Raw genomic sequence first — 23,368 nt, forward strand, 5'->3', positions numbered from 1 at the left:
CGGGACTTGGAGCCTAGCTCGACCCTGCAAGCACATGTGTGTCAGTACACACACTATAATTAGAAGATAAACTACTCCCAAAATCGAATAAAGAGCGCGGCGTAACTAAGCATGTGCGCGCCTCTCCGATATTCATACATACATTACAAGCAACTACAAGAACACAATTACTCAAGTGTTAAACAGCCGCGAATGCAGTTACAGAGAGCATCTCTCGCCTCACTAATGTTTCACATTTGGCCCAGTCCTATTTTTAGCGCCTCAACACGGGTCTGGGAACAGGAGCCTCGCTGCTAAATGCTACCTATATATACAAGTTGTGGCGCCGTTTGACAAGGCTGACACGGTCTCGCTAGCGCTGATATTGGTCTCAGATATTGGTCTCTATTTGCCACCGCGGACACCAGCTGATAACAGTGGTAATAGTTGCGGGTGTCGATACCACCTGACACGCTCTTAAGAAAACACTTGATGCACAGAACACGCCTAAATATATTCCGTTTCATGGTGCGGCTTCTTTGGAAATAACAGACAATAGTTACTTTGTGGGCGTGATATACCACCAGCCAGTGGTGGGCCAGCACAACACACTGGGTCCCATATAACACCAGCCAGTGGTGGGCCAGCACAACTCACTGGGTCCCATATAACACCAGCCAGTGGTGGACCAGCACAACACACTGGGTCCCATATAACACCAGCCAGTGGTGGGCCAGCACAACACAACTGGGTCCCATATACCACCAGCCAGTGGTGGGCCAGCACAACACACTGGGTCCCATATACCACCAGCCAGTGGTGGGCCAGCACAACACACTGGGTCCCATATAACACCAGCCAGTGGTGGACCAGCACAACACACTGGGTCCCATATAACACCAGCCAGTGGTGGGGCAGCACAACACACTGGGTCCCATATACCACCAGCCAGTGGTGGGGCAGCACAACACACTGGGTCCCATATAACACCAGTCAGTGGTGGGCCAGCACAACACACTGGGTCCCATATACCACCAGCCAGTGGTGGGGCAGCACAACACACTGGGTCCCATATAACACCAGCCAGTGGTGGACCAGCACAACACACTGGGTCCCATATAACACCAGCCAGTGGTGGGGCAGCACAACACACTGGGTCCCATATACCACCAGCCAGTGGTGGGGCAGCACAACACACTGGGTCCCATATACCACCAGCCAGTGGTGGGCCAGCACAACACACTGGGTCCCATATAACACCAGCCAGTGGTGGACCAGCACAACACACTGGGTCCCATATAACACCAGCCAGTGGTGGGGCAGCACAACACACCGGGTCCCATATAACACCAGCCAGTGGTGGACCAGCACAACACACTGGGTCCCATATAACACCAGTCAGTGGTGGGCCAGCACAACACACTGGGTCCCATATACCACCAGCCAGTGGTGGGGCAGCACAACACACTGGGTCCCATATAACACCAGCCAGTGGTGGACCAGCACAACACACTGGGTCCCATATAACACCAGCCAGTGGTGGGGCAGCACAACACACTGGGTCCCATATAACACCAGTCAGTGGTGGGCCAGCACAACACACTGGGTCCCATATAACACCAGCCAGTGGTGGACCAGCACAACACACTGGGTCCCATATAACACCAGCCAGTGGTGGGGCAGCACAACACACTGGGTCCCATATAACACCAGCCAGTGGTGGACCAGCACAACACACTGGGTCCCATATAACACCAGTCAGTGGTGGGCCAGCACAACACACTGGGTCCCATATAACACCAGCCAGTGGTGGACCAGCACAACACACTGGGTCCCATATATCACCAGCCAGTGGTGGGGCAGCACAACACACTGGGTCCCATATAACACCAGCCAGTGGTGGACCAGCACAACACACTGGGTCCCATATAACACCAGTCAGTGGTGGGCCAGCACAACACACTGGGTCCCATATACCACCAGCCAGTGGTGGGGCAGCACAACACACTGGGTCCCATATAACACCAGCCAGTGGTGGACCAGCACAACACACTGGGTCCCATATAACACCAGTCAGTGGTGGGCCAGCACAACACACTGGGTCCCATATAACACCAGCCAGTGGTGGACCAGCACAACACACTGGGTCCCATATAACACCAGCCAGTGGTGGACCAGCACAACTCACTGGGTCCCATATAACACCAGCCAGTGGTGGACCAGCACAACACACTGGGTCCCATATAACACCAGCCAGTGGTGGGCCAGCACAACACACGGGGTCCCATATAACACCAGCCAGTGGTGGGCCAGCACAACACACGGGGTCCCATATAACACCAGCCAGTGGTGGACCAGCACAACACACTGGGTCCCATATAACACCAGCCAGTGGTGGACCAGCACAACACACTGGGTCCCATATAACACCAGTCAGTGGTGGGCCAGCACAACACACTGGGTCCCATATAACACCAGCCAGTGGTGGGCCAGCACAACACACTGGGTCCCATATAACACCAGCCAGTGGTGGACCAGCACAACACACTGGGTCCCATATAACACCAGCCAGTGGTGGGGCAGCACAACACACTGGGTCCCATATACCACCAGCCAGTGGTGGGGCAGCACAACACACTGGGTCCCATATACCACCAGTCAGTGGTGGGCCAGCACAACACACTGGGTCCCATATACCACCAGCCAGTGGTGGGCCAGCACAACACACTGGGTCCCATATAACACCAGCCAGTGGTGGACCAGCACAACACACTGGGTCCCATATAACACCAGACGTGTTGCATCCCATACAGTACCCCACCCGGGGTGGCGGGGTACAGTGGTGAACATAGTTACAGTTACGGTGTAACTGGGCGGGAGAGGGTTGTCTCCAGAGCAAGTGAGGCGGGCCGGAAGGTGGTGTTGGGGTCCACCTGGACCACAAGTTCACCCTCCACACCAGAGGAAAGTCACCATTAAGGATACCTTATAAACACAGCTCCTGACGGACGGAGGAAAGAAAAATGTATGTTGAGTAGGATCATACTGGTGTCTGGACTTTAAGAGGCAGCTACGAGCCTTCCTCATAATAAGGACATTGTTGTCAGAAGACCCCATACAGCCCTACTATAAGTCATCCTCAAAATCGATGAATATGTTGAGATGATGAACTTCATCCTCTATGATCAAACTAAATTCCATAGGTTCACGAGGGATACTACTGTCAAGATGAATATCACAGTTAACATTCGTTGAAACTGTTACTGCTAAAAGATCTTGACTGCCCTTACCGTAAGCTATTGAAGAGTACAAGCTTGATTACTTTAAGAGTGTTATCAACACCCACAAGTCTATGAACCGGCCTCCTGGTGCTACCATGCACCAGACACCACACCCACCTGGTGCTATCATGCGCCAAACACCACACCCGCCTGGTGCTATCATGCGCCAGACACCACACCCGCCTGGTGCTACCATGCACCAGACACCACACCTGCCTGGTGCTACCATGCACCAGACACCACACCCGCCTGGTGCTATCATGCGCCAGACACCACACCCGCCTGGTGCTACCATGCACCAGACACCACACCTGCCTGGTGCTACCATGCACCAGACACCACCCCTGCCTGGCGCTATCATGCACCAGACACCACACCGGCCTGGTGCTATCATGCGCCAGACACCACACCTGCCTGGTGCTATCATGCACCAGACACCACACCCGCCTGGTGCTATCATGCACCAGACACCACACCCGCCTGGTGCTATCATGCACCAGACACCACACCCGCCTGGTGCTACCATGCACCAGACACCACACCTGCCTGGTGCTATCATGCACCAGACACCACACCCGCCTGGTGCTATCATGCACCAGACACCACACCCGCCTGGTGCTACCATGCGCCAGACACCACACCCGCCTGGTGCTACCATGCGCCAGACACCACACCCGCCTGGTGCTATCATGCACCAGATACCACACCCGCCTGGTGCTACCATGCACCAGACACCACACCCGCCTGGTGCTACCATGCGCCAGACACCACACCCGCCTGGTGCTATCATGCACCAGACACCACACCCGCCTGGTGCTATCATGCACCAGACACCACACCCGCCTGGTGCTACCATGCGCCAGACACCACACCCGCCTGGTGCTACCATGCGCCAGACACCACACCCGCCTGGTGCTACCATGCACCAGACACCACACCTGCCTGGTGCTACCATGCGCCAGACACCACACCCGCCTGGTGCTACCATGCGCCAGACACCACACCCGCCTGGTGCTACCATGCGCCAGATACCACACCCGCCTGGTGCTACCATGCGCCAGACACCACACCCGCCTGGTGCTACCATGCACCAGACACCACACCCGCCTGGTGCTATCATGCACCAGACACCACACCCGCCTGGTGCTATCATGCACCAGACATCACACCCGCCTGGTGCTACCATGCGCCAGACACCACACCCGCCTGGTGCTACCATGCACCAGACACCACACCCGCCTGGTGCTATCATGCGCCAGACACCACACCCGCATGGTGCTACCATGCACCAGACACCACACCCGCCTGGTGCTATCATGCACCAGACACCACACCCGCCTGGTGCTACCATGCACCAGACACCACACCCGCCTGGTGCTATCATGCGCCAGACACCACACCCGCCTGGTGCTACCATGCACCAGACACCACACCCGCCTGGTGCTACCATGCGCCAGACACCACACCTGCCTGGTGCTACCATGCGCCAGACACCACACCTCCCTGGTGCTACCATGCGCCAGACACCACACCTGCCTGGTGCTACCATGCGCCAGACACCACATCTCCCTGGTGCTACCATGCGCCAGACACCACACCTCCCTGGTGCTACCATGCGCCAGACACCACACCTCCCTGGTGCTACCATGCGCCAGACACCACACCTCCCTGGTGCTACCATGCGCCAGACACCACACCCGCCTGGTGCTACCATGCGCCAGACACCACACCCGCCTGGTGCTTCCATGCGCCAGACACCACACCCGCCTGGTGCTACCATGCGCCAGACACCACACCCGCCAGGTGCTACCATGCACCAGACACCACACCCGCCTGGTGCTACCATGCACCAGACACCACACCCGCCTGGTGCTATTATGCGCCAGACACCACACCCGCCTGGTGCTACCATGCACCAGACACCACACCCGCCTGGTGCTACCATGCACCAGACACCACACCCGCCTGGTGCTATCATGCGCCAGACACCACACCTGCCTGGTGCTATCATGCGCCAGACACCACACCCGCCTGGTGCTACCATGCGCCAGACACCACACCCGCCTGGTGCTATCATGCGCCAGACACCACACCTGCCTGGTGCTATCATGCGCCAGACACCACACCCGCCTGGTGCTATCATGCACCAGACACCACACCCGCCTGGTGCTATCATGCGCCAGACACCACACCTGCCTGGTGCTATCATGCGCCAGACACCACACCCGCCTGGTGCTACCATGCGCCAGACACCACACCCGCCTGGTGCTATCATGCACCAGACACCACACCTGCCTGGTGCTACCATGCGCCAGACACCACACCCGCCTGGTGCTACCATGCGCCAGACACCACACCCGCCTGGTGCTATCATGCACCAGACACCACACCCGCCTGGTGATACCATGCGCCAGACACCACACCCGCCTGGTGCTACCATGCGCCAGACACCACACCCGCCTGGTGCTATCATGCACCAGACACCACACCCGCCTGGTGATACCATGCGCCAGACACCACACCCGCCTGGTGCTACCATGCGCCAGACACCACACCCGCCTGGTGCTACCATGCGCCAGACACCACACCCGCCTGGTGCTATCATGCACCAGACACCACACCCGCCTGGTGCTACCATGCGCCAGACACCACACCCGCCTGGTGCTATCATGCACCAGACACCACACCCGCCTGGTGCTACCATGCGCCAGACACCACACCCGCCTGGTGCTACCATGCGCCAGACACCACACCCGCCTGGTGCTATCATGCGCCAGACACCACACCCGCCTGGTGCTACCATGCGCCAGACACCACACCCGCCTGGTGCTATCATGCACCAGACACCACACCTGCCTGGTGCTACCATGCGCCAGACACCACACCCGCCTGGTGCTACCATGCGCCAGACACCACACCCGCCTGGTGCTATCATGCACCAGACACCACACCCGCCTGGTGATACCATGCGCCAGACACCACACCCGCCTGGTGCTACCATGCGCCAGACACCACACCCGCCTGGTGCTATCATGCACCAGACACCACACCCGCCTGGTGATACCATGCGCCAGACACCACACCCGCCTGGTGCTACCATGCGCCAGACACCACACCCGCCTGGTGCTACCATGCGCCAGACACCACACCCGCCTGGTGCTATCATGCACCAGACACCACACCCGCCTGGTGCTACCATGCGCCAGACACCACACCCGCCTGGTGCTATCATGCACCAGACACCACACCCGCCTGGTGCTACCATGCGCCAGACACCACACCCGCCTGGTGCTATCATGCACCAGACACCACACCCGCCTGGTGCTATCATGCGCCAGACACCACACCCGCCTGGTGCTACCATGCGCCAGACACCACACCCGCCTGGTGCTACCATGCACCAGACACCACACCCGCCTGGTGCTATCATGCGCCAGACACCACACCCGCCTCTATACTGGCTAGGCAACTCCCAACACTTGTGACTCTAAACGGGTCACTCACAGCCACTATTATTTCTCCCAAGGAATGTGTGGAATAGTTACGAGGTTGACAGTGTCTAGTGCGAGATCATAGCTGGATGGTGAGTCTCTTCACCGTCGCTACTATCCATCACAATTATTAAATTGACAAGCTTCAAAACAATTTAAATTTAGAGTTTCTCACCGCAGATACTCAGTTTTATGTGCTCAAATATCTAATGCTTTATTCATACATTTATCTGAAAATACTTAATTGATTGGGAGGGTTCATCTTCCTACTCTAACTGTAAGAACATTTTAAATCAAAAATTTATTGAATGACTTTAAAACATATTATTAATACATCACAAATGCTAGCAATGGATTGATTGTTGGTCCCGGAGGCGGCTAGTTTACTGTGCACCCCTAGACCCATCCTGTAAATGGAAGCTCACTAAAAGCTTAAAGATGTCATACACTCTTCGTCCTTTTTTATTACTTTATTTAAGTTGATTTTAGTAAGAAGATTACTGGACAGCTACTCCACTCTCTCCTTTTTCTTGTCTAGTCCATGCCATGTGCTTATTGGCCTTACAGTAGACAAGTTTGGTCTAGCCTACAGTGACTCCTCTACACCGACAGTTTCCGTGTCAACAGGTCCCAGCCGGTTCCCTGAAGGTGTCCTCTATAGTCACTTTATACATTCCCGAGATTCTTATATACTGTTGTCATGTGTCCTCAAGTTGGTCTCTACAAGTATTGTGAAGTTCCGCTCCCTCATCCTCTCACAGTGTACTCCTCACAGCTCTGGTGTCAGCCTCTGTGCATACCTCTGTCGTTTTTAAAAGTTTGATTTTAAATTTCTTTAAATGGAGGCTGTAGGTTTGGGCGGCATAGGCCGGTATGGGACTCCTTAGGCTCTGTAAAGAATCCTGAAGGTCTCATTCTCTAGGCTTCTTAATGTTCTTCTTATATTTGCCAGTTTGTCTTAAGCTGATGGTATGGTGCAACATAGTCTTCCCGGCTTGGTGCAGTCTTTGATAATTACTTAAGCTGGTGCTGGTATGCTATTTATATGACCCTCCTGTGCCAGGAACGAACACACTCGCAAGAAGAATCCAGGTCATGGCTATACAAGATATACATATTCATATGTAATATTTTTAGATTCAGAGGTCAGAACACTGTGCCAAGGACCACAATGGGAAAGCTGCGCCATAGATAACCGACTTTCACGACCTGTGCAACAGACAGGTTATGAACGATGCTCGTCTGAGCTGTCCATCATAATACTTTCCTCCTACTTAAGAATTCAAGACGGTTCTGGAGGGACTTCACCTCGTTCTGTCGTTCTCGAGTGCTTCGATTTGGTATTCCTGTTGGAATTTTTCCGTATCATGGATGCAATTTTCTGCACGTGGATGTCGAGGTGGAATATTTTAATAATATTTTTGGTGTTGAATTTATTTGTGCGTGTTGCTATGATAGTATGCTGTTTGGTTGTTGTGTTGCGTCCCGGGGAGCTTTGTTTGTTGTGTTGCGTCCCGGGGAGCCTTGTTTGTTGGGCTGTTGTGTTGCGTCCCGGGGAGCCTTGTTTGTTGTGTTGCGTCCCGGGGAGCCTTGTTTGTTGGGCTGTTGTGTTGCGTCCCGGGGAGCCTTGTTTGTTGTGTTGCGTCCCGGGGAGCCTTGTTTGTTGTGTTGCGTCCCGGGGAGCTTTGTTTGTTGTGTTGCGTCCCGGGGAGCCTTGTGTGTTGGGCTGTTGTGTTGCGTCCCGGGGAGCCTTGTGTGTTGTGTTGCGTCCCGGGGAGCCTTGTGTGTTGTGTTGCGTCCCGGGGAGCCTTGTTTGTTGTGTTGCGTCCCGGGGAGCCTTGTTTGTTGTGTTGCGTCCCGGGGAGCCTTGTGTGTTGGGCTGTTGTGTTGCGTCCCGGGGAGCCTTGTGTGTTGTGTTGCGTCCCGGGGAGCCTTGTGTGTTGTGTTGCGTCCCGGGGAGCCTTGTGTGTTGTGTTGCGTCCCGGGGAGCCTTGTGTGTTGGGCTGTTGTGTTGCGTCCCGGGGAGCCTTGTTTGTTGTGTTGCGTCCCGGGGAGCCTTGTTTGTTGTGTTGCGTCCCGGGGAGCCTTGTGTGTTGTGTTGCGTCCCGGGGAGCCTTGTGTGTTGGGCTGTTGTGTTGCGTCCCGGGGAGCCTTGTTTGTTGTGTTTCGTCCCGGGGAGCCTTGTTTGTTGTGTTGCGTCCCGGGGAGCCTTGTGTGTTGTGTTGCGTCCCGGGGAGCCTTGTGTGTTGTGTTGCGTCCCGGGGAGCCTTGTGTGTTGGGCTGTTGTGTTGCGTCCCGGGGAGCCTTGTGTGTTGGGCTGTTGTGTTGCGTCCCGGGGAGCCTTGTTTGTTGTGTTGCGTCCCGGGGAGCCTTGTTTGTTGTGTTGCGTCCCGGGGAGCCTTGTGTGTTGTGTTGCGTCCCGGGGAGCCTTGTGTGTTGTGTTGCGTCCCGGGGAGCCTTGTGTGTTGGGCTGTTGTGTTGCGACCCGGGGAGCCTTGTGTGTTGTGTTGCGTCCCGGGGAGCCTTGTTTGTTGTGTTGCGTCCCGGGGAGCCTTGTTTGTTGTGTTGCGTCCCGGGGAGCCTTGTGTGTTGGGTTGTTGTGTTGCGTCCCGAGAAATCTGACGACGAGTTTTGGCCTTAGGTAGAGTGTACGTCAAAAGACAGGTAGAGTAAGGTAGAGTGTACGTCAAAAGACAGGTAGAGTAAGGTAGAGTGTACGTCAAAAGACAGGTAGAGTAAGGTAGAGTGTACGTCAAAAGACAGGTAGAGTAAGGTAGAGCGTACGTCAAAAGACAGGTAGAGTAAGGTAGAGTGTACGTCAAAAGACAGGTAGAGTAAGGTAGAATATACGTCAAAAGACAGGTAGAGTAAGGTAGAGTGTACGTCAAAAGACAGGTAGAGTAAGGTAGAATATACGTCAAGACAGGTAGAGTAAGGTAGAGTATACGTCAAAAGACAGGTAGAGTAAGGTAGAGTATACGTCAAAAGACAGGTAGAGTAAGGTAGACTATACGTCAAAAGACAGGTAGAGTAAGGTAGACTATACGTCAAAAGACAGGTAGAGTAAGGTAGAAGTAAATTTGTGTATTTATGTTTAGATTAGCATTTAGATTAGCTGAAGTTAGATTAGCATTTTAAAAACATTACAATCACCTTCTGTGGTTGATTGTTCAATAAATCACTGAACTATATGTTTAACACATCTCTAACACTGTCCATGGAGGACAGAAGAAAATGTATATATGTTGGTTAGCATTGTAAATGTGTGGCCACGTCTGTGGTAGACCAAAACACTTCTTACTTATCGGTGTATGCGAGGGAGTGAGGTGTTGCTCTGTATGCTGCCCGTCCTCCCCACCGTTCACAACGTCTCTAACCTGATGTACAAAATTGCCCCAACCTAACCTTATCGAGAACCCACGAATAGAAAATGGAACATTACGTCAGTTTTGCGAGCCGCTATGCTTTTTATTACATTAGTTTGTTATGTATTAAGGGGTCAAAATGTGATATACAGTTCAAGAGGACGGGTTGCCTGCTAGCCTTTTTTGTACACGTTCGAATTCTTTGTCAACTGTGGCATTAGAGTTGTGGATGGAGGTGGCTTCCACAACTTCTTTCATTGCATTCCTTTTGTTGACCAGCCAGACTGGGCACGAGTATTTCTTCGATTGACTTGCGTTTCCAGCTTCCATTTATATTCTCCTGTCCTATTTTATCTCAATTTAAAGTGGCTGTCACGACTTTTACTTTTTGTAAAGCCATGCTGATGTTTCACTTTAGAGTTGACCCTCTCCGCGTGCACCATCACGCTCAACCTGATTACTTTGTTCAACACTTTACAATACACATTACAGCACGAATACTTGTTAGTAACACTGACCTGTAATTTAATGTCCCCCGTCTGTCCTCTTGTCTTATATTGGCACGATGCGTGACTTTTTCCAGAATTCTAGATTTCCTGTCTCAATGGTTTTATTAAACAATTTAGGTGGCAGATAAGAAAGCTCTACTGCAGCCTCCTTCCACAGCCATGGCGGGAATAAGTCTGGCGATGTTGATTTTTTGTTCCTTCATTTTTTTTTTACCAATTCTACAGCGACTACAATGTCATCCATTGTTTCTTCCAACTTTTTATCTCGTAGTCATGGTCTCATCATTAGTTCTATTGTAAAAACATAAAATGTTTTGTTGAGCTCCTCACATACCTCCTTATCTTTTTCTGTGAGAATTCCCTCTTTTGTCTTTAACCTGATTATGAGGTCTCACTTTTGTTTTTCTCCTTACTTGACTATAGAACAGCTTTGGTTGGTTTTTAGATTTTGACACTAATTATCAAATTTCCTCTCAGCTTCTTTCCTGACTCCTTTCTGCTTTCCTTATGTGCCTCTCTATTGCCGTCCGGTCATACTTCTTTGTACTTTTCCCGGCACTTTTAGTCCTCTCTCTCTCTTAAGCTTCCGGGCATTGTCTGATGAACCAGGGGCTTGCTTCACTTTCTCCTCCACCTCCTTCTTGTGTGTTATCTGCTTCGTGGTGTCTGAAAAGTTCTGAGCTCTAAATTCCATCATTTTATATGCTGACTTCCCTTCCAGTTCTCTCTCTCTCTTCCATTGTTCTTTACACAGAAAATCCCTCACTTTACTGTAGTCGCCACGCCTGTAATCTCTCACCTTCCTCAACATGTTTCTTTGTCTAAGTTCTTCAGCTCCAGTATGTACTCAAGTACGGTAAATGCATTGGTCGCGAGCCCCTAGAGGCATCTCATGTTCTATCTTGTCAACATCCGCCCGACTTTGTAAAAGTGGCAGGTCTAGTGTGGGTGGTGGGTCTTCTCCTCTTACTCTTGTTGCTTTGGTAATTTGCTGCTTTAAGAGGTGTTTATCCACCAACTCCACCAATTTTGCTCTCCATGTTTCATCACCCACGGGTGTGTGTGTGTGGGGGGGGGGGGGTCTTATTTATCACTTATATTTATCTGTGGTTATAATTCCTTAGTATTAGACATTTAGCTCTTGATCCTCCTCTTGCTACTGTGGCTGCTTTTTCTCCAGGCTTTTGTTTGGTGAGGTATTGTAAATCGCTGCCTCCACACTCTCCATTTCTGCCACTGCTGCTATTGCTAGTATGTGCTCTTGCAGGTCGATTTCTTCCGGTAATTGCATTTCTTCAACGCTCGGGTGCAGCTGTAACAACTGGGCTACACCACTTCCTGTTCGCCTCCTTCTCCTTCTATTACTTGGCGTCCTTCTGCCAAGATTTCATTTCCTATAAGGTTTCGTTGCTATTCGTTTCCGTTATCATTACAATGTGCGGATGTTCTTCAGTTGCGCTTTACCGTAACTCTATTCCTTTATTTGTAATTCCATCTGCATTTGTGTAGACAACTTTCATGCTGCTCATAACAACTGGGTTGTTTTCGTTCTTCCTAAGAGGCAGTTGTTGGTGTTGCTGCAGGTCCACTTCTAATGTGGCAAGAGTGAAGGATGATCTAGTCACTGCTATCCTGGTATAGGTCACTTCTATCCTGGTATGGGTCACTGCAATCCTGGTATGGGTAACTTCTATCCTGGTATGGGTCACTTCTATCCTGGTATGGGTCACTGCTATCCTGGTATGGGTCACTTCTATCCTGGTATGGGTCACTTCTATCCTGGTATGGGTCACTTCTATCCTGGTATGGGTCACTTCTATCCTGGTATGGGTAACTTCTATCCTGGTATGGGTCACTTCTATCCTGGTATGGGTCACTTCTATCCTGGTATGGGTCACTGCTATCCTGGTATGGATCACTTCTATCCTGGTATGGGTCACTGCTATCCTGGTATGGGTCACTTCTAACCTGGTATGGGGCACTCTTAAGCTGGCCACCCACACTATTTCTCTCTGTAGTACCCTCTCTGTGTTGTGGGTGTGTTGTATGGTGGGTGTATAGTGTTGGGGTTGTGTTGTATTGTGGGTGTATAGTGTTGTGGGTGTATTGTATTGTGGGTGTATAGTGTTGAGGTTGTGTTGTATTGTGGGTGTATAGTGTTGTGAGTGTGTTGTATTGTGGGTGTATAGTGTTGTGGTTGTATTGTATTGTGGGTGTATAGTGTTGTGGGTGTATTGTATGGTGGGTGTATAGTGTTGGGGTTGTGTTGTATTGTGGGTGTATAGTGTTGTGAGTGTGTTGTATAGTGAGTGTATAGTGTTGTGGGTGTGTTGTATTGTGGGTATATAGTGTTGTGAGTGTATAGTATGGTGGGTGTATAGTGTTGTGGGTGTATAGTATGGTGGGTGTATAGTGTTGTGGGTGTATACTATGGTGGGTGTATAGTGTTGTGGGTGTATAGTATGGTGGGTGTATAGTATTGTGGGTGTATAGTATGGGGGGTGTATAGTGTTGTGGGTGTATAGTATGGCGGGTGTATAGTGTTGTGGGTGGACAGTATGGTGGGTGTATAGTGTTGTGGGTGTATAGTATGGTGGGTGTATAGTGTTGTGGGTGTATAGTATGACGAGTGTACAGTATGGTGGGTGTACAGTATAGTGGGTGTACAGTATAGTGAGTGTACAGTATAGTGAGTGTACAGTATAGTGAGTGTACAGTATGGTGAGTGTACAGTATAGTGAGTGTACAGTATGGTGGGTGTACAGTATAGTGGGTGTACAGTATAGTGAGTGTACAGTATAGTGAGTGTACAGTATAGTGAGTGTACAGTATAGTGGGTATACAGTATGGTGAGTGTACAGTATGGTGAGTGTACAGTATAGTGAGTGTACAGTATGGTGGGTGTACAGTATAGTGAGTGTACAGTATGGTGAGTGTACAGTATAGTGAGTGTACAGTATGGTGAGTACAGTATAGTGAGTGTACAGTATAGTGAGTGTACAGTATAGTGGGTGTACAGTATAGTGAGTGTAGAGTATGGTGAGTACAGTATAGTGAGTGTACAGTATGGTGGGTGTACAGTATAGTGAGTGTACAGTATGGTGAGTGTACAGTATAGTGAGTGTACAGTATGGTGGGTGTACAGTATAGTGAGTGTACAGTATGGTGAGTGTACAGTATAGTGAGTGTACATTATGGTGAGTGTACAGTATAGTGAGTGTACAGTATAGTGAGTGTACAATATAGTGAGTGTACAGTATGGTGAGTACAGTATAGTGAGTGTACAGTATAGTGAGTGTACAGTATAGTGAGTGTACAGTATGGTGAGTGTACAGTATAGTGAGTGTACAGTATGGTGAGTGTACAGTATGGTGAGTGTACAGTATAGTGAGTGTACAGTATAGTGAGTGTACAGTATGGTGAGTGTACAGTATAGTGAGTGCACAGTATAGTGAGTGTACAGTATAGTGGGTATACAACACTGTGCTGGCCTCGACTGATTGTGTTACAGCAAGACCTTGTATACCCGTAGTGTTACACACCCGAAATTCTATACGTGTCTATTTTTAAAACAACAACACACCAGCAACACATATTTCTCTTTTCACAGGCAGCCAGGCATTCATACAGCGCATACTGTATTGTTCACATGTATTTGGTATTGATGTGCTCCTCACTTTTGGTCCGTTGCATCATTTATTGACTCAATTTTGAATTGGTATTTTGTATACTTCTAGTCCTTTAATTTTGCAGTTTTACTTATTGATTTATTTTGTTATACAGTTGTATATTTTATTGTTATACAGCTGTATATTATTTTGCTATACAGCTGTATATTATATTGCTATACAGCTGTATATTACATTGTTATACAGTTGTATATTTTATTGTTATACAGCTGTATATTATATTGCTATACAGCTGTATATTATATTGTTATACAGCTGTATATTATATTGTTATACAGCTGTATATTATATTGCTATACAGCTGTATATTATATTGTTATACAGCTGTATATTATATTGCTATACAGCTGTATATTATATTGCTATACAGCTGTATATTATATTGTTATACAGCTGTATATTATATTGCTATACAGCTGTATATTATATTGTTATACAGCTGTATATTATATTGTTATACAGCTGTATATTATATTGCTATACAGCTGTATATTATATTGTTATACAGCTGTATATTATATTGTTATACAGCTGTATATTATATTGCTATACAGCTGTATATTTTATTGTTATACAGCTGTATATTATATTGTTATACAGCTGTATATTATATTGCTATACAGCTGTATATTATATTGTTATACAGCTGTATATTATATTGTTACACTGCTCACTATTGTATTTATTTTTTCTGTTTTGCTTTCTATATTGCCCGGTTGTGTTTTCGTGTATTTCATTTATGTATTTTTTTGTTTGTAACACTGCTGTATTTATTTGTTGTATTGATACACTTTTGTACCGTTTTGTATTTTGCTTTCGTCTGCTACTGTATTTAAAATTGTTGTTTTGTATTGCTGTATTTTATTTTTCTGTATATTATTCTGTTGTATACAGCTGTATACTTTTAACCTATACAGATGTATATTTTGGCTGCATACATCTATATGTTATTTTAAAACTGAATAGCAGTATATTATCCTGCCGTGCTGTTGTATAATATCCTACACTACTGTTGTGTATTATCCTGCCGTGCTGTTGTATAATATCCTTCTCTACTGTTGTGTATTATCCTGCCGTACTGTTGTGTATTATCCTGCCGTACTGTTGTATAATATCCTACACTACTGTTGTGTATTATCCTGCCGTGCTGTTGTATAATATCCTTCACTACTGTTGTGTATTATCCTGCCGTGCTGTTGTATAATATCCTTCACTACTGTTGTGTATTATCCTGCCGTGCTGTTGTATAATATCCTACACTACTGTTGTGTATTATCCTGCCGTGCTGTTGTATAATATCCTACACTACTGTTGTGTATTATCCTGCCGTGCTGTTGTATAATATCCTACAATACTGTAGTGAATATTATATACGGATATATTATTATGGTGGAGCTGCCTGGCGTACTCACACTCCCTAATCACATACAAGTCGGCTCCAGATGTTTGTACAATTTAGTACAAACATCTAAATTGTACAAATCTAAACTAAATTGTACAAATCTTTTTAGATTCTAAAATTGTGATTTTAGATTGTGATTGTAAATCTTTTTGGTTTTGAAAGAACTTCACATCAACAGTATATGCCAACCATATCCCTCGTGTACCCGCAAAGATATCCGTTACGTACCCGGAAAGCCCTGCTCGTGTACCCCAAAGATATCCATCGCATATTTGCAAAGATATCCGTTGCGAACCTCAGTGCTCCCGCTCACCTGCCCCCAAAGATCCCTTCATGTACACAAAGGAACTCATTCACCTACCCACAAAGATATCCCTAGCGTGCTCCGAGGATATCTCTCGCATCCTCCAAAGAAGTTCTTCACAAACCTAAAAGAAGATATCCATTGTGTACCCCAAAGATATATTCATGACGCACGGCGAAGATCTTGCTCAAGTACCCGGGGTGTGGCTCACGTGCTTGGGGTGTGGCTCACGTGCCCGGGGTGTGGCTCACGTGCCCGGGGTGTAGCTCACGTACCCGGGGTGTGGCTCACGTGCCCGGGGTGTGGCTCACGTACCCGGGGTGTGGCTCACGTGCCCGGGGTGTGGCTCACGTGCCCGGGGTGTGGCTCACGTGCCCGGGGTGTGGCTCACGTGCCCGGGGTGTGGCTCACGTGCCCGGGGTGTTGCTCACGTACCCCGGGGTGTGGCTCACGTGCCCGGGGTGTGGCTCACGTAGAGGTACAGTCTTCAGCACCTGACGGAGCACAGTAAAGTCACAACAACTCACTTGTTCAACACAATCCTGCCTAAACTGCTCACGTGTCAGACAAAGGACTTCCAGTAGACGGAGTTAGTACACATGGACTTCTCTAAAGCTTTCGGTGCCACATGAAAGACTAACTAGGAAATTACAAGCACATGGAATAAATGGTAAAGATAATAGAATTGTTTAATGAAGAAATAATGTAAAAATCCTGGTTTGTGCCTCGGAGAGGCTACGGGATCCAGTAAGTTCATTAGAACTTCGGTTTCAACTTTTTTACCCTGTCGTAGCTCAGTCGATTAAGGCAGTGTCTTGGATGCTCCCGGACGCAGGTTCAAATCCTCGTCACGGCCCTTGTGGATTTGTTCATTTGATGCATCACGTTAGTGTGATCTCTGGGGGTAATGTGTAATAGAATTGTTTATTTATTATTCTATTGTTTGATAATAGAATAACCCGTTTTGTCATATACATCAATGATATATGACTGTTACAAACCACATCATCAGATGTGCAGGTAACACTAAGATTTATGAAAAAGTAGGTGAAGCTATTTGGATGACTTACAAAGAGATCTACATGATCTCTTTTTAATCCACAAATGGTCAGAAGACTGACAAGTGCTTTTCTATATTGGAAAATAGCCAGAAAGTAAGACAATGGACAACGAGCGACGCTCAACAAGCCAAAAATGTCAAGACATTACTTCAATTTACAATTCAGATAAAACAAAATGCTCAGCAACAATAGGGGACCTGTCACAAGCCTCCGGCTTTCTGTCCCCGTCGAGGCCACTAGGGAGATATTGGGCTTCAGGTTAATAATAAAGGTCAGTGTTAAGCGCGTACCCCAAGATTCTCAGTTGCGTACCCGCCAGATCACCCTCGCACACCCTAAACATTACGGAGTGTGACAGTGTGGCGGGGTCACGGAGGTGACACCGCCACACTGTGTTGCGAGAGGTGACACCAACACACAGTGTACAGAGACATGTGTCACCGCCACAGTGTATGGTGACAGGCGACACCTCACCTTGACCCCTCCACCGCGGGGGTCAAAGTTACACAACAATTAACCAGCTAAAATGTTATTAACTGGGAAATGAAGGCAACTTTCAGTGTTTCATTATCGCCTGATGAGCTCTTAAAGTTGTTACTACGGGTGATAACAGTCCGTACAGGAGTGGCCGCTCAGACCCCGCTCCTACGGCCTGTGTAGCACCAGTCCGGGCACGGGTGGTGTTGTGGGGGCCTGTGTAGCACCAGTCCGGGCACGGGTGGTGTTGTGGGGGCCTGTGTAGCACCAGTCCGGGCACGGGTGGTGTTGTGGGGGCCTGTGTAGCACCAGTCCGGGCACGGGTGGTGTTGTGGGGGCCTGTGTAGCACCAGTCCGGGCACGGGTGGTGTTGTGGGGGCCTGTGTAGCACCAGTCCGGGCACGGGTGGTGTTGTGGGGGCCTGTGTAGCACCAGTCCGGGCACGGGTGGTGTTGTGGGGGCGTGTGTAGCACCAGTCCGGGCACGGGTGGTGTTGTGGGGGCCTGTGTAGCACCAGTCCGGGCACGGGTGGTGTTGTGGGGGCGTGTGTAGCACCAGTCCGAGCACGGGTGGTGTTGTGGGGGCCTGTGTAGCACCAGTCCGGGCACGGGTGGTGTTGTGGGGGCCTGTGTAGCACCAGTCCGGGCACGGGTGGTGTTGTGGGGGCGTGTGTAGCACCAGTCCGGGCACGGGTGGTGTTGTGGGGCCTGTGTAGCACCAGTCCGGGCACGGGTGGTGTTGTGGGGCCTGTGTAGCACCAGTCCGGGCACGGGTGGTGTTGTGGGGCGTGTGTAGCACCAGTCCGGGCACGGGTGGTGTTGTGGGGCCTGTGTAGCACCAGTCCGGGCACGGGTGGTGTTGTGGGGCCTGTGTAGCACCAGTCCGGGCACGGGTGGTGTTGTGGGGGCTGTGTAGCACCAGCCCGGGCACGGGCTAATACACCTGCAGGTGTGCTGGCTCACACACCAGCAGGTGTGCTGACTCACACCCCAGCAGGTGTGCTGACTCACACCCCAGCAGGTGTGCTGACTCACACCCCAGCAGGTGTGCTGACTCACACACCTGCAGGTGTGCTGACTCACACACCTGCAGGTGTGCTGGCTCACACACCAGCAGGTGTGCTGACTCACACCCCAGCAGGTGTGCTGACTCACACACCTGCAGGGGTGCTGACTCACACCCCAGCAGGTGTGCTGACTCACACACCTGTGGCCACATTCCTCAAAACTCTACACTCTCCCTCACAAAAAAGTGTAAGTGTTGTATCACTGAATGTTAAGATCATAACAAAACATGAAACAGTCTGACAATGAACCTAAGGTAACCTAGGCCTAAATTAGTTATCCCGGGCCTAACACAGTACATAATCTTACGGCCAGTTTAGTGCGTATATGTACCTACTGGTGAGTGGTGGGAGGAAGCCAGCGTGGGCGGGGAGTGGTGGGAGGAAGCCAGCGTGGGCGGGGAGTGGTGGGAGGAAGCCAGCGTGGGCGGTGAGTGGTGGGAGGAAGCCAGCGTGGGAGGGGAGTGGTGGGAGGAAGCCAGCGTGGGAGGGGAGTGGTGGGAGGAAGCCAGCGTGGGAGGGGAGTGGTGGGAGGAAGCCAGCGTGGGAGGGGAGTGGTGGGAGGAAGCCAGCGTGGGAGGGGAGTGGTGGGAGGAAGCCAGCGTGGGAGGGGAGTGGTGGGAGGAAGCCAGCGTGGGAGGGGAGTGGTGGGAGGAAGCCAGCGTGGGCGGGGAGTGGTGGGAGGAAGCCAGCGTGGGCGGGGAGTGGTGGGAGGAAGCCAGCGTGGGCGGGGAGTGGTGGGAGGAAGCCAGCGTGGGAGGGGAGTGGTGGGAGGAAGCCAGCGTGGGAGGGGAGTGGTGGGAGGAAGCCAGCGTGGGAGGGTGCCAGCGTGGGTGGTGAGTGGTGGGAGGAAGCCAGCGTGGGCGGTGAGTGGTGGGAGGAAGCCAGCGTGGGCGGGGAGTGGTGGGAGGAAGCCAGCGTGGGAGGGAAGTGGTGGGAGGAAGCCAGCGTGGGAGGGGAGTGGTGGGAGGAAGCCAGCGTGGGAGGGGAGTGGTGGGAGGAAGCCAGCGTGGGAGGGTGCCAGCGTGGGTGGTGAGTGGTGGGAGGAAGCCAGCGTGGGCGGTGAGTGGTGGGAGGAAGCCAGCGTGGGAGGGGAGTGGTGGGAGGAAGCCAGCGTGGGAGGGAAGTGGTGGGAGGAAGCCAGTGTGGGAGGGGAGTGGTGGGAGGAAGCCAGCGTGGGAGGGAAGTGGTGGGAGGAAGCCAGCGTGGGAGGGGAGTGGTGGGAGGAAGCCAGCGTGGGAGGAGAGTGGTGGGAGGAAGCCAGCGTGGGAGGGGAGTGGTGGGAGGAAGCCAGCGTGGGTGGTGAGTGGTGGGAGGAAGCCAGCGTGGGCGGGGAGTGGTGGGAGGAAGCCAGCGTGGGAGGGGAGTGGTGGGAGGAAGCCAGCGTGGGAGGGGAGTGGTGGGAGGAAGCCAGCGTGGGAGGGGAGTGGTGGGAGGAAGCCAGCGTGGGTGGTGAGTGGTGGGAGGAAGCCAGCGTGGGAGGGTGCCAGCGTGGGTGGTGAGTGGTGGGAGGAAGCCAGCGTGGGTGGTGAGTGGTGGGAGGGTGCCAGCGTTGGTGGTGAGTGGTGGGAGGAAGCCAGCGTGGGAGGGGAGTGGTGGGAGGAAGCCAGCGTGGGAGGGGAGTGGTGGGAGGAAGCCAGCGTGGGAGGGGAGTGGTGGGAGGAAGCCAGCGTGGGTGGTGAGTGGTGGGAGGAAGCCAGCGTGGGTGGTGAGTGGTGGGAGGGTGCCAGCGTGGGTGGTGAGTGGTGGGAGGAAGCCAGCGATGCTGTACACAATGTTTACTTCGAGCTAACTGTTGGTGACTGGAGTCATCAATAATCCTCTACATGTACACTCGTGTACCCACTCTGGGGTACATGTACACTCGTGTACCCACTCTGGGGTACATGTACCTCGTGTACCCACTCTGGGGTACGTGTACACTCGTGTACCCACTCTGGGGTACATGTACCTCGTGTACCCACTCTGGGGTACATGTACCTCGTGTACCCACTCGGGTACATGTACCTCGTGTACCCACTCTGGGGTACGTGTACACTCGTGTACACTCAGGGAGATTACTCTCTCCTTCACCCGAGTACTGTGTACAGTGAGGAAGGTTCGCATGTCATCCAAATCGCAGAGACATCGCTGGAAGCCTATCAACTAGGAGAGGTTATCAGAGGACGAGGCTAGCGCGCCCCGGCCGCCACACACACACACACAATGGTGTTTTAGATTCAGTTACACGGAACAACAGCTCCAAGTAGCACGGGCTATGGTGAGCCCGTGTTGATCTCCACACACACACACACGTCCTCCACGACAAGTGCTGAGGCTGTGGTTCTTCACCTGCTAAACGCAACCTCCTGGAGCATTCTGAACACAACAGAGCGAGGCCACAAGACACAACAGAGGGCAGCGAGCGAGGCAACAACAGACACAACAGAGGGCAGCGAGCGAGGGTACAACAGACACAACAGAGGGCAGCGAGCGAGGCAACAACAGACACAACAGAGGGCAGCGAGCGAGGCAACAACAGACACAACAGAGGGCAGCGAGCGAGGGTACAACAGACACAACAGAGGGCAGCGAGCGAGGACACAAGACACAACAGAGGGCAGCGAGCGAGGCAACAACAGACACAACAGAGGGCAGCGAGCGAGGGTACAACAGACACAACAGAGGGCAGCGAGCGAGGCCACAAGACACAACAGAGGGCAGCGAGCGAGGCTACAACAGGTACAACACAGGGGAGCGAGCGAGGCTACAACAGGTACAACAGAGGGGAGCGAGCGAGGCTACAACAGGTACAACAGAGGGCAGCGAGCGAGGCTACAACAGGTACAACAGAGGGCAGCGAGCGAGGCTACAACAGACACAACAGAGGGGAGCGAGCGAGGCTACAACAGGTACAACAGAGGGCAGCGAGCGAGGCTACAACAGGTACAACAGAGGGCAGCGAGCGAGGCTACAACAGACACAACAGAGGGCAGCGAGCGAGGCCACAACAGACACAACAGAGGGGAGCGAGCGAGGCCACAACAGACACAACAGAGGGCAGCGAGCGAGGCTACAACAGACACAACAGAGGGGAGCGAGTGACGCCCCAACAGACACAACAGAGGAGACCGAGCGACGCCACAACAGGTAGAACAGAGGAGTTACCTTGCAGTTACTTGCGATGATTTCGGGGCTTAGCGTCCCCGCGGCCCGGTCGTCGACCAGGCCTCCTGGTTGCTGCACTGGTCAACCAGGCTGTTGGACGCGGCTGCTCGCAACCTGACGTACGAGTCACAGCCTGGTTCATCAGGTGTCCTTTGGAGGTGCTTATCCAGTTCTCTCTTGAACACTGTGAGGGGGTCGGCCAGTTATGCCCCTTATGTGTAGTGGAAGCGTGTTGAACAGTCTCGGGTCTCTGATGTTGATAGAGTTCTCTCTCAGAGTACCTGTTGCACCTCTGCTTTTCAACGGGGGTATTCTGCACATCCTGCCATGTCTTCTGGTCTCATGTGGTGTTATTTCTGTGTGCAGGTTTGGGACCAGTCCCTCTACTATTTTCCACGTGTAAATTATTATGTATCTCTCCCGCATGCGCTCAAGAGAATACAGATTTAGGCTCTTTAGTCGGTCCCAATAGTTTAGATGTTTTACTGAGTGGATTCTAGCAGTTAAGGTCAGCAATTTCTCCAGCTTTGAAATGGGCTGTCATTCCACTCTAGAGAGCACTAGCGTCTTGAAGAGTATCATCATTGGTATAGCATCTCTTGTGAGATGTTGAAGCCAAGGAGAGCAACCGAAGCCACAACAGCTACAACAGAGGGAGTGACCACAGCTACAACAGAGGGAGTGAGCGAGGCCACAACAGAGGGAATGAGCGAGGCCACAACAGAGGGAGTGAGCGAGGCCACAACAGAGGGAGTGAGCGAGGCCACAACAGCTACAACAGAGGGAGTGACCGAGGCCACAACAGAGGGAGTGAACGAGGCCACAACAGCTACAACAGAGGGAAGCGAGTGCGACCAACTCACCTGTAGAGCGTGTAGTTCCTTGTCGCTCTTCCTGCCCTAACGTTAGGTGCCGTGGTGAGCGGTGGCGGGTGTCTGGCCCCCTCACACAAGCAGGTCAAGACAGACACACACGCCGAGTCAAACAACCACGTGACCAGCTCCTCAACGTGGACCATTTCCTTCACAGTTTTCTGAATAAATAACAGTAAAACCAAAGTTGTTTTTATTTTATTTTCTACTTAACTAACATTTAAATTAATAAATATTTTTCTTTTTTGTGGGAGTACGCATTCAATGTTGTCTGGTGAGAGAGAGAGGCGCACTGAGGGGCATGCGCAGGTGGGGGTTGACGCACAGGTGAGGGTAGAGGTGGAGGCAGCGGCGGGCGCAGTGCGCAGGGCGGCCCGGGAGTGTAGGGTGTGTGGAGGTGCTCCAGGCACGGTCAACCCGGGACTGGCGGCTGCCTCCTCCCGACACCACACCAATACCTGCACCACCACACACAAAGCGCGACGCCCACCCTCCTCCTGCCTCACACACACACACAGACGGAGAGAGAGAGAGAAACAATAAGAGAGAGAGAGAGAGAGAGAGATAGAGGGTTAAGAGTGGGAGTACCAGAATGTTTGTGGAAGAGAGCGAAAAAAAAGAGATCAGTGTTTGTGTGTGTGTGTGTGTGTGTGTGTGTGTGTGTGTGTGTGTGTGTGTGTGTGTGTGTGTGTGTGTGTGTGTGTGTGTATGTGTGTGTGTGTGTGTGT

At 51.4% G+C, this 23,368-nt stretch overlaps 1 protein-coding gene across 3 annotated transcripts in view; it reads right to left on the reverse strand.

The window, feature by feature from the left end:
• LOC123756565 (adenylate cyclase type 5) overlaps positions 1-23,051 on the reverse strand; it is an 814,648-nt gene extending 791,597 nt beyond the window's left edge. For all 3 annotated transcript variants that reach the window (XM_069331338.1, XM_069331335.1, XM_069331339.1), the window contains exon 1: positions 22,966-23,051. The gene's annotated coding sequence lies outside the window, so the exon portion shown is untranslated. The remainder of the gene's footprint in view (positions 1-22,965) is intronic.
• Between the last annotated feature and the right edge of the window lie 317 nt (positions 23,052-23,368).

Source organism: Procambarus clarkii, chromosome 25 (assembly GCF_040958095.1).
Source record: "Procambarus clarkii isolate CNS0578487 chromosome 25, FALCON_Pclarkii_2.0, whole genome shotgun sequence".
In the NCBI taxonomy this organism is placed as follows: Eukaryota; Metazoa; Arthropoda; class Malacostraca; order Decapoda; family Cambaridae; genus Procambarus; species Procambarus clarkii.